Source organism: Mustela erminea, chromosome 9 (genome assembly GCF_009829155.1).
Source record: "Mustela erminea isolate mMusErm1 chromosome 9, mMusErm1.Pri, whole genome shotgun sequence".
Lineage (NCBI taxonomy): Eukaryota > Metazoa > Chordata > Mammalia > Carnivora > Mustelidae > Mustela > Mustela erminea.
In genome coordinates this window covers 98353966-98367316 of record NC_045622.1, presented here as the reverse complement: position 1 = coordinate 98367316, position 13351 = coordinate 98353966, and the positions used below count along the sequence as shown (strand labels likewise).

General features: G+C 36.7%; 1 pseudogene; it reads right to left on the bottom strand.

The window, feature by feature from the left end:
• Positions 1 to 6695: 6695 nt before the first annotated feature.
• On the bottom strand, positions 6696 to 8854 carry LOC116599879 (annotated as a pseudogene).
• Positions 8855 to 13351: the final 4497 nt, after the last annotated feature.

Here is a 13351-nt window from a genome sequence, read left to right as displayed (position 1 = left end):
CAGATCCTCATTGTGGCTCAATGCACTCATCCAGAGAATAAATGCTTGACTTAGGAGAAGCACTTATCTTTGGAAGTCACATGCTCCAGGCACTCCCTACTTGCATGTCCTTCAGGAGCACAGTTTGTTCTATTCACAAGATACTCCCAATAGCACTGGCTGGAGTATTACAGCTTCCCAGTCCTTCCTTCCTTTCTTATTCCATTGTGGCATTGATACATTCACAATAAAACTAGAAGCAGAGTTTGGCTTGGGACCTTTCACTGAACTGTCTGGTGACCAGGCCCTCTCCTTTCTCCTACTGAGGTGTCTGAAGCAATCTTATTTGCTGCTTCAGGGTTTGCTGGCCAAACCCAACAACATATACTGTTATATTATGAGCATAGATAGATTTTTCCTAATATATAATGAAAGTGTAAGTCTTAAATCCAAAATCAGTATCATGCTGAATAAAAAATCTTATACCACCTTACTTATTTCAGGGTGATTTTAAAAGCAGAATTTTCCTCCTCTTTATATGATGCTTTAAGTCATAATAGAAATACAAACTACAGTGAGAATAATAATGTTCAAGGCTACATCTGACCCTTCCCACCCACCCCCAAGACGGGTAGTGAAGAAAAGGCATGAATACTAGCCAAAAAGCAGAACCAGGAGCACCATAATGGCTCAGTTCGTATCATCTCAGATCATGATCTCAAGGTCATGGGGTCAAGCATTGTCTCAAGTTCTGTCCTCAATGTGGAATCTGCTTGGGATACTCTCTCTCCTTCTCCCTCTGCCCCTCCCCACTCTTGCCCTATATAAATAAATAAATAGATAAGTAAATATATAAATAAATAAAATGTTTAAGATAAAAAAATCAAAATTACAGGGTGAATTCTTGCAACTGTCAGCATAATGTAACTCCTTTCATGGTGGGAGGTAGGGATAGAGGGTCATTATGAATTCCTGCAAGGCTCCTGTCTTTTCTCTGGCCAACATTTCTGCCAGAATTTTTAATACTTACAAGATGCATGACAAATGCAATGCCCATCCTGTTATTTTACTGTGTTCAGGAGGATATTTGACACTTTGGGGACAAATGGCAGTTGAAACTAGAGAAAGATAAAACTTTGGCTATCCAAATTTGAAAAAAATCCCTTGACCCTTTGCAAACTTCTCTTTCAGATTTTGGAATAATCAGGGGTGCATAAGTTTGAAATTATGCCAAATTTACTGTTTTTAAATTTTAAAAATTACATATATAAGATATAACTACAAGCACAGCAAAAATAAATAAATAAATAAATCGCCAAATACTAATTACTCAATTTATGCCAATAATGTCGAAAACCTGAATGAAATGGTAAGAAAACATAATTTACCTGAACTAACAATGGCAGAGAAAGAAATATCAATGGACTGATGTCTCTGAGAGAAACCTGTAAAGTGGATAAAAAACTAACCATCTGTGATGTTTCTAGGAAGAAGTTTCTACGGCTAAGTTTAAAGAGGTTGCTGCCTGTGTTCCCCTCAAGGACTTTGATGGATTTCCATCTCACATTGAGATCTTTCATCCATTTTGAGTCTATTTTTGTATGTGGTATAAGGAAATGGTCCAGTTTTTTTCTTCTGCATGTGGCTGTCCAATTTTCTCAACACCATTTGTTGAAGAAACGGTCTATTTTCCATTGGACATTCTTTCCTGCTTTGTTGAAGATTAGTTGACCATAGACTTGAGGGTCCATTTCTGGGCTCTCTATTATGTTCCATTGATCTATGTGTCTGGTTTTTGTGCCACTACCATACTGTGTTGATGATTACAGCTTATAATACAGCTTGAAGTCTGGAACTGTGATGCCACCAATGTTGACTTTCTTTTGCAACATTCCTCTGGCTATTCAGGGTCTTTTCTGGTTCCATATAAATTTTAGGATCATTTGTTCCATTTCTATGAAAAAAAAAAAGATGGCATTTACATAGAGATTGCATTACATGTGTAGATTGATTTAGGTAGCACAGACATTTTCACAATATTTGCTCCTCCAATGCATGAGCATGGAACATTTTTCCATTTCTTTGTGTCTTCCTCAGTTTCTTTCATGAGTATTTTATACTTTTCTGAGTACAGACTCTTTGCCTCTTTGGTTAGATTTTTCCTAGGTATCTTACATTTTGGGTGCAATTGTAAATGGGATCAAATTCTTATTCCTCTTTCTTCTATCCTACTGTTTGTGTATGGAAATACAACTAATTTCTGTGCATTAATTTTATATCCTGACATTTTACTGAATTCCTGTATGAGTTCTGGAAGTTTTGGAGTGGAGTCTTTTAGTGTTCCACATAAAGTATCATATCATCTGCCGAAAGTGAGAATTTGACTTCTTCTTTGCTGACTTGGATGCCTTTTATCTCTTTTTGTTGTCTGATTGCTGAGGCTAGGACTCCTAATACTATGTTGAATAGCAGTGGTGATAGTGGACAGCCCTGCCATGTTCCTGACCTTAGGGGAAACACTCTCAATTTTTCTCCATTGAGAATGATATTCACTGTGGGTTTTTCATAGATGGCTTTGATGACACTGAGGTATGTACCCTCTATCCCTATGCTGTGAAGAGTTTTGATTAAGAAAGGATGTTGCACTTTGTCAAATGCTTTTTCAGCATCTATTAAGAGTATCATATGGTTCTTCTTCTTTCTTTTATTAATGGATTGTATCAAATTGATTGATTTGCAGATGTTGAACAAAATCCAAGAGAAGCAAGGGCAAAAATGAAATATTGGGACTTCATCAAGATCAAAAGCTTTTGCACAGCAAAGGAAACAGTCAACAACTGACATAATGCCATAATGGGATAAGATTTTTGCAAATGACATATCAGATAAAGGTCTACTATCCAAACTCTATAATGAATTTGTCAAATTCAACACCCAAAGAACAAATAATCTAATCAAGAAATGGGCAGAAGACATGAAAAGATATTTCCCCAAAGAAGACATCCAAATGGCCAACAGACACAGGAAAACTTCTCAACATCACTTGGCGTCAGAGAAATACAAATCAAAACCACAGTGAGATACCACCTCATCAGTCAGGTTGGCTAAAATTAACAAGTCAGGAAATGACAGCTGTTGGTGAGGATGTGGAGAAAGGGGAACCCTCCTACGCTGCTGGTGAGAATGCAAGCTGGTGCAGCCACTCTGGAAAACAGCTGAAAACAATCTCAAAAAGTTGAAAATATAGTTACCCTACCACCCAGAAATCACACTACTGGGTATTTACCCTAAAGATACAAATGTAGTGATCTGAAGAGGCATGTGCACCTGAATGTTTATAGTGGCAATGCCCATAATAGCCAAACTATAGAAAGAATCTAGATGTCCATCAACAGATGAATGGATAAAGAAGATGTGGCATACACACACACACACACACACACACACACACACACAGAATGGAACACTATGGAGACATCAGAAAAAAATGAAATCTTGCCATTAGCAACGATGTCGATGGAACTAGAGGATATTATGCTAAGTGAAATAAGTCAATCAGAGAAAGACAATTATCATATGATCTCTCTGATATGAGGAGTTTGAGAGGCAGGGCAAGGGTTCATGGGAGTAGGGAGGAAAAAAATGAAACATGATAGGATCAGGAGGGAGACAAACCATAAGAAACTCTTAATCTCAGGAAATAAACTGAAGGTTTCTGGGGCAAGGGGGATAGGGTGGCTGAGTTATGGCCATTGGGGTGGGAATGTGCTATGGTGAGTGCTGTGAATTGTGTAGACTGATGAATCATAGACCTGTACCGCTGAAACAAATAATACATTACATGTTAATAAATAAATAAATAAAATCAGATAAGAGAAAAGAAAAACAAACCATCAAGGAAACTCCAACCTGAGATGCCTTTGTGGGAGAATTCCACCCAAGTTGCTGCTGTACAGATGTGATTAGTAACACATATTTAACTCTGGGGAATGATTTTGGCATTGACACTCTCTCAGGGTGGCGGCCATGTGAAAGCTACTTAATCCCCATGAATCTCCATCTGTACAACCATAAACTGGGTCCAAGTATAGTATCAACCTCATAGTGTCTATGAGGAACAAAATAAAAAATAAATGCTAGTGTAATTTTAGTCACAAATTTTCAAATAAAATATCACCCAATGCTACTTAAGCTGATTAAGAAAATGCATTATTTTAAAAAATCAGATTCCTAATTATCTCCATAAAGCATTTATTCAATTATTTACAATGTCTGTCTAACATAACTGCTAAGGATCTAGCAATGAATGTACATTCTAGTGGGACAATAGGTAATGAAACAAAATTTTATAAGTGAATTGGACAGTGTATTAGCTAGTCAAAGAGCTACCTTAGGTATAAAAGAAAACAGTAAGTCTAACAGAGAGATGAGAAATGGTTAGGGGTAGGGATTGTTAAAGGGTGGTTTCATAAGTCTCCATTTATAAACTGATATCAAAACCTAAGAAGTTTTGCCCATAACCAGAACCCATAGGTTATTTTAATTTATGAATATCAAAGCATAAATTGTACAATAATCCCATGCAATAGAATCCTGCAATGTAAATAATCACATTAATATATTTAAGAAAAAATAGTGTCAAAAGCTCAATAACTGTTCAAAAAAGCACCATTCTTGACTTTTTGAAATATCACCAATAACTGCAAACATCAACCTTTAAATACATTTGATCCAAGAATTCCACTTCTAAAAACTCATGCTTTAACAATTTCAAAATAACTTTATTGTACTTATTGGCTATAACAAAATAAAATTGGGGAAATCATGGAAAGGACTAGAAACATGAATTTTGCTGTATCTTCAGAAAGAAGATTTATGGACTTTGAGTAAGTTGAGAATGATCTACATGTATATAGACTAGTATGGAAAGATCTTCAGGAGACTGAGTCATAAATGCAAAAGTTATACATGTAGACAAAAACACACATATATTTTATTACCAAAGATTACTAACTGAGCAATCTTAGAACAGAGACTCTGGTGAGGGATGGGTAAAAGTTTATTCTACAATGTTTCTCACTTTGTATGGGTTCAATTTTTAATATTTACTACAACCTATTATAATTTCTTTATTTAAAATTAAAATACACTAAGAATTCCATATATCATGCAAACAAAATAGAATAAAGAAAATAGTCTACAAAACATTCAGGATGTTAACTAGTGCCGTAAATAGAACAAAGATAAAACAGGAGTCTAAAGGGCTAGTATCGAAAATATATAAAGAACTTATAAAACCTAACACCCCTCAAAACACAAATGCCCAGTTTTAAGATGGGCAAACTACATGAATGAACATTTCTCTAAAAAAAATACAGATGTCCAGCATGAAAAGATGTTCACCATCACTTACCTTCAGGGAAATGCAAGTCAAAACTACAAATTAGATATCACCTCACACCTGTTGGAGTAGCTAAAATCAAAAACACAAGAAACACACGTTGGCAAGGATGTAGAGAAATAGGAATACTTGTGTACTATTGCTGGGAAAGCACACTGCCACAGCCTTTTGGGAAACAGTATGCTGGTCCCTCAAAAACATATAAATAGAATTAGCCAACAATCTAACAATAGCACTAGTAGGCATTTACCCAAAGAATACACACTAATTTAATAGGATAAATCCACCCCGACATTTGTACCGGCTTTCTTTAAAATAGCGAGATTATGAAAGCTTCCAAGTGTGTGTGTTTGTGTGTTACACCAACATTAAAAAAACAAAACAAAACAACAAAAAAAGGGAAATTGGAAGGGGAGGTGAACCATGAGAGACTATGGACTCTGAAAAACAATCTGAGGGTTTTGAAGGGGCGGGGGGTGGGAGGTCGGGGTACCAGGTGGTGGGTATTATAGAGGACACAGATTGCATGGAACACTGGGTGTGGTGAAAAAATAATGAATACTGTTATGCCGGAAATAAATAAAAAATAAATTTAAAAAAAAAAATAAAGGGAAATCTTGCCATTTGCAACATGGTTGGAACTACTGAGTATAATTCCAAGCAAAATAAGTCAGTCAGAGAAAGACAAATACCATATGACTTCACTCCTATGAAATTTAAGAAACAAAATATATGAGAAAAGGGAGAAGAGAGAGAAAGACATCAAGAATCAGACTCTTAATTATTGAGAACAAACTGATGGTTACCAAGGGAAGAAGCGGGGGTGGGTTAAATAGGTAATGGAGATAAAGGAGTGCACTTGTTGTGAGCACTTGGTGATGAATGGAACTGATGAATTACAATATTGCACACATGAAGCTAATAAAGCACTCTATGTTAAAAAAAAAAAGGAACCCAAAGAAATATAAAAAAATAATAAGAAGAATATAAGTAAAAAAGTAAATATAACAATTAATTAAAATTAAGGTAACTATAAAAATTCATCAATATCCAGCACAAATGGAGAGTAAGCGTTTACTCATGATGACCACTATGTATAGAACTGTTAAAACATGCTACTGTGTATATGACAATAGTAAAACACTGTATATTAATTTTACCAGAATGAAAAAATTAAAAATAAATAAACTATAACATTGCATTGACCACTTCATTACAAATTATTCACTTAGACTATAAAGGCATTTAAAGTAAAATGGATCTGAACATTTGAGGTGATTGGCTCTAATGATAAACTATAATCTTGATGATGCATTTATTTGCTATTTGATATGACATTTCTCTTACAGAGCTTCTTCATGGCATTTGTCATCTCAGAATTTCTCAGAGTGTAGATCAGTGGGTTTAACATGGGGGTTATGACTATATAAAACACAGTACATGATTTGTCAACAGGGAAGGTCTTAGCAGGTCCTGCATAAATGGAAATGCATGGAACAAAGAAGAAGACCACCATAGTGATGTGGGAAACAGAGGTCTCGAGGGCTTTCCACTTCCCTTCTGAATTAATGTTCTTAAGAGAGTACAGGATGACACCATAAGAGATAAGCAAGTGCACAAACGCAATACTGCAGATCACTCCACCATTGTCCACCACTAACAGGCCAGCCACATATGTATCAGTACAGACCAGTTTCAGTAAGGGGTACATGTCACAGAAAAAATGATCAATGACATTGGGGCCACAGAATGGGAGCCCATAAACAGTGCTAACCTGAATTACTGAGTGCAGAAAACCTCCCACCCTGGACACTACCAGCAGCACAACACACACCCATTGCCTCACATTCACCAGATAATGCAAGGGCTTACAGATGGCCACATAGTGGCCATAGGCCATCACTAGCAGAAGAAAGACCTCTGAGCCACCAAAAAGGTGATCTATAAAGAGCTGGGTCATAAAAGATTGAAAGGATATGGTAATTTTCCCAAAGAAAACCTCTGAAATCAATTTGGGGGAAATACAAGAGGAATAAATGACATCCATAAAGGTAAGTTAGCAAGAAAAAAGTACATAGGTGAGCCCAGGATCTTACTGACTCTTAAAGTTACCACAATGAGCAAATTGCCCACCACTGTGAAAATATAAAAGACTAAGAACATAACAAAAAGGACCTTCTGTTCCTTTGGATCCTGGGTGAGGCCCAAGGGGGCAAAGTAAGTTACATTGTTTGGTGGTTCCACCTAGTCTGCATAGGAGATGACTTCTCATGTTAGAAGCAGGCTGATCTACAAAACAAGGGAGAAAACTTTTAAATACATTTAAGCCTAATTTTATATCGATTCATTCAATTAAAGAATGTGGGAAGAGTACCTGTGTTTTGGTTTTGTTTTGTTTTGTTTTGTTTTTATTTTATTTTGTTTTTCATTTTATTTTATCTTATTTCTTTTCAGTGTTCCTGAATTCATTATTTATGCACCACACCCAGTGCTCCATGCAATATGTGCCTTCCCTAATATCCACCAATAGAAGTACCTGTTTTTGTCTGATGTTTCATAGAGGGGATTCCCAAATTGAATAAGCCATGGTTTCCTACTTTCAGTGATAGCATACATAGTAATACCAATAGCATACATAGTAATCACCAATGTTACAAGTGTCATTACAAAAACAGTTAAAAATGTAAAGTTCAGAGGTAGGAATATGCCAAACAAAAGCATCAGAGAAGTCTCCCCAGAGGAAGAAATGCTCCCACTGAGTTTTAAAAGAAAAAGTGGAAAGACAAGAAAAAAGTACAAGGGAATTCCATGAAAAGGTACACAGTTTATAAAGTCACAAAAAGGAAATACTTGAGACTGATTAAAGGTAACTGCCAGGTTTCAAACTGAGTGGCTCAAATTAGGAATGAAAGATCACCCCCCTGGATTGTCTTCCTTCACTGAGACTTCTTTCTTGGGATCTCTGGCTGAATATGCCTCCTTTTTCTGACCAAAAATGTGGAACCTTTCCAATGTTGGGCCTTTCCCTTAATTTTTAAATTTCACATATGCAACATCTCTAACTCTGAACATCTCCAATTCAATATTCCATCAATTTATTCTCATAAAGCAGATCAAATGATCTGTTTATAAGGATGATTTGAATCACTCACTGCTTACAATGCCTAGAGTGGATTCTAATCACACACTCACACCTTAATGAATCACATTTCATACTTATAGTAAGAAGAACTGTAATCTTCATTTCATAGTTGAACAAACTAAGGCTCAGAGCATCTAATTCTTTTCCCAGGTCACCAATTTTTAAGTGATTAAACTGGAATAGAAATCTAAGTTTCTCTTATTTCAAAGTAATTTAACTTTTATATGATTAAAAAAAAAATGCACACATGTAGTAGCCTAATTCCCAAGATTTACTGTTAGTCTTACCTTGTGACGGTATGTCCACAAGCTGAAGGAAGACTTTTTACTCATTCCTGGGACTGGAATTTTTCCTTTATCCAGTATGATAATAGAAAGCAAAAAGTTGCATTACTATCTCACAGTATATTTTATTTCATTTGGTTATTAATTCATTTTCCTCGTGGGGTACATTTTATTACATTTGGTTATCAGCCCATTTCCCCCCAATTATTCAGGACATTGCTTTTATTTGCACTGTAGATTATGTAAAAAGAATTCCATGGTCCACACAGAAAAGAAGACTTTACTACCTTAGGATAATTTATCAAAAAGACAAGTAATCTAATTATACATAAGAAGATAGCAACCAGCCATTTCCAAGGAGATTGTTCTCAGGTAACTTCTTTCCTACTAAATTCAAAATAGAAAAATGATTTTCAATTGGTTCATTCTCTCATTCTATCCTATTGGTATGACCACATCAGTTGAGTTGAAAATTTGAGAAGAGATATTCTTGTGCTTTTTTGGGAGGTGTGCTTTCGGCCTAGCAAAAGCCTCCTAAAAATTTATCAGCTTACCCTTTAAGAGGGTAACATCTTCTTCCCAATAGGGAAAGAGATCATGAGACGTTTCATCCCATCTGACCACATATGTCATTAAGTCAGAGTTGGAAAGAGTCCCAAGGCTGATTCTTGCTTAATTAAACTCACTGAAAATTTCTACAGATATTTTTTTAAAATATCTATATAATAGTACTACCAGACCAAATCACATAATTAAGGTCTAATGGATGTAGCATGAAAAAAAAAATAGGTTTGGAACAATTATGATACAATTTCCAGGCATGAATAAAATACCAGCCAAAGCATTTTATTCCAATGAAGATTAATTCATCATGCATTTCCTCACTTGTCATAGCAAGGTCTCCTTTCGTTTTACTTAACACTCATTTTATTATCAACATTAAGGTGTGAATAGATATCTTAAATATTTATTTACCAATATAGATGTAATAAGTATTAAATTATTAATTATTGTTTTTATATTAAAGCACATATTTAATGTCAGGAACCATGCTATGAGTGAGGGTACAACAATTAATAAACAGGGGATAAAACACATGTAAAGTTCTTTCTTCATGGACTTTATTTCTCATATAGTCACAGAAAAAATAAGAGAACAATTTAGTAAAATAAGTATAGTCATCTTCAGATGACTGTTAAGAACTAACCTAATTAGTAGAAATTAGGTTAGTAGAATTATTAGAAATGCATGGACTAATATATTATTTGTCTTAAATCTATTATAAATAAAACTCAGTAAAGTTAGGAAACTACAATGTCCTTTCCTTAGAGTATTAGGATACTATTCATGTCCTGGACATTAACCTTCTCATTGTCTATTAAGATAATTGCTGGAATTTAATTTCCTGAAAGACCATGACCAAGTTATCTCTCAGGTAGTACAAATCTTTACCTGGTCAGTCATTCAATATGTATCCCTAGTAGTGCAACTTCTGAGTCATAGAGTAGCTCTATTTTTAACTTTTTGAGGAAACTCCATACTGTTTTCCAGAGTGCCTGAACCAGCTTGCATTCCCACCAGCTTAGTAAGCGGATTCCCTTTTCTCCATATCCTCACTAATGTTTGTTTTTTCTGACATGTGCTACTAGGTATTTACCCAAAGGATACAAACATAGTGATCCAAAGGGGCACACGGACCCCAACGTTTATAGCAGCAATGTCCACCATAGCCAAAGCATGGGAAAAACCCAGATTTCCATTGATAGATGAATAGGTACAGGAGATGTGGTATATAAATAAATGGAATATTATGCAGCCTCAAAAAATGAAATCTTGCCATTTGCCATGATGTAGATGGAACTAGAGGGTATTATGCTAAGCAAAATGAGTAAGTCAGAGAAAGATAATTACCATATGATTTCACTCATATTGAATCTAAGAAACAAAATAGAGGATTATAGGGGAAAGGAGGGAAAATAAGATAAGATGAAATCAGAGGGAGGAGGAGTCAAGATGGCAGAGAAGTAGCAGGCTGAGACAACTTCAGCTAGCAGGAGATCAGCTAGATAGCTTATCTAAAGATTGCAAACACCTGCAAATCCATCGGCAGATCGAAGAGAAGAACAGCAATTCTAGAAACAGAAAAACAACCATTTTCTGAAAGGTAGGACTGGCGGAGAAGTGAATCCAAACCGATGGGAAGATAGACCCCGGGGGGAGGGGCTGGCTCCCAACAAGCGGCGGAGAAACGAACACAAAATCAGGACTTTTAAAAGTCTGTTCTGCTAAGGGACATCGCTCCAGAGGCTAAACGGGGGCGAAGCCAACGCGGGGGCAACATGGCCTCAGGTCCCGCAGGGTCACAGAAGGATTGGGGGTGTCTGAGTGTCGCAGAGCACGGAAAAGCCGGCTACAGAGACAGAGCCGACAGTAAGATCACAGCTCGGGGTTACCTTGAACCAACCGAGTGCTCGGTGAGCTCGTAGCGCGGCTGGAGCTAAGGCAGACAGGAGTTACTGGGCGCCGTTCTCTGAGGGCACACTGAGGAGTGGGGCCCCGGGCTCTCGGCTCCTCCAGGCTGGAGACCAGGAGGCCCCCTTTTGTATTCCCGTCGTCCGGAACTCTACGGAAGGTGCTCAGGGAACAAAAGCTCCTGAAAGCAAACCCGAGCGGATTACTCGGCCCGGCCCCTGAAGGGCGGTGCAATTCCGCCTGGGGCAAAGACACTTGAGAATCCCTACACCAGGCCCCTCCCCCAGAAGATCAACAAGAAATCCCGCCAAGACCAAGTTCACCTAACAAGGAGTGCGGTTTCAATACCAAGGAGAGCAGCAGAATTCCAGAGGTGGAGAAAGCAAAGCACTGAACACATGGCTTTCTCCCTGTGATTTTTTAGTCTTGCAGTTAATTTAATTTTTTTCTTTTTCATTTTGTTTCTCTTTTTCTGCTAAAATTTTTGTTAACTTTTACCCTTTCCTTTTTTAACGTTTTTAACTAGTTTATCTACTATATATATATATTTTTTACACTTTTCTTTATTCGTTTTCTTTTTTTAATTCTTTTCTTTTCTTTTTTTTTTTCATTCTTTCTTTCTTTTTGAACCTCTTTTAAAACCCCTTTCTCCCCCCTCACAATTTGGGATCTCTTCTGATTCGGTTAAAGCATATTTTCCTGGGGTTGTTGCCACCCTTTTAGTATTTTACTTGCTCCTTCATATACTCTTATCTGGACAAAATGACAAGGCGGAAAAATTCACCACAAAAAAAAAAAAGAACAAGAGGCAGTACCAAAGGCTAAGGACTTAATCAATACAGACATTGGTAATATGTCAGATCTAGAGTTCAGAATGACAATTCTCAAGGTTCTAGCCGGGCTTGAAAAGGCATGAAAGATATTAGAGAAACCCTCTCGGGAGATATAAAAGCCCTTTCTGGAGAAATACAAGAACTAAAATCGAACAAAGTTGAAATTAAAAAAAGCTATTAATGGGGTGCAATAAAAAATGGAGGCTCTCAATCCTAGGATAAATGAGGCAGAAGAAAGAATTAGTGATATAGAAGACCAAATGACAGAGAATAAAGAAGCTGAGCAAAAGAGGGACAAACAGCTACTGGACCACAAGGGGAGAATACGAGAGATAAGTGACACCATAAGACAAAACAACATTAGAATAATTGGGATTCCAGAAGAAGAAGAAAGAGAGAGGGGAGCAGAAGGTATACTGGAGAGAAATATTGGGGAGAATTTCCCCAATATGGCAAAGGGAATGAGATTCAAAATTCAGAAGGTTCAGAGAACGCCCCTCAAAATCAATAAGAATAGGCCCACACCCCGTCACCTAATAGTAAAATTTACAAGTTTTAGTGACAAAGAGAAAATCCTGAAAGCAGCCCGGGAAAAGAAGTCTGTAACATACAATGGTAAAAATATTAGATTGGCAGCTGACTTATCCACAGAGACCTGGCAGGCCAGAAAGAGGGGGCATGATATTTTCAGGGCACTAAACGAGAAAAACATGCAGCCAAGAATACTATATCCAGCTAGGCTATCATTGAAAATAGAAGGAGAGATTAAAAGCTTACAAGACAAAAAAAAAAAAACTGAAAGAATTTGTAAACACCAAACCAACTACAGGAAATATTGAAAGGGGTCCTCTAAGCAAAGAGAGAGCCTACAAGTGGTAGATCAGAAAGAAACAGAGACAATATACAGTAACAGTCACCTTACAGGCAATACAATGGCACTAAATTCATATCTCTCAATAGTTACCCTGAATGTTAATGGGCTAAAAGCCCCAATCAAAAGACACAGGGTATCAGAATGGATAAAAAAACAAAACCTGTCTATATGTTGCCTGCAAGAAATTCATTTTAATCCCGAAGACACCTCCAGATTTAAAGTGAGGGGGTGGAAAAGAATTTACCATGCTAATGGACATCAGAAGAAAGCAGGAGTGGCAATCCTTATATCAGATCAATTAGATTTTAAGCCAAAGACTATAATAAGAGATGAGGAAGGACACTATATCATACTCAAAGGGTCTGT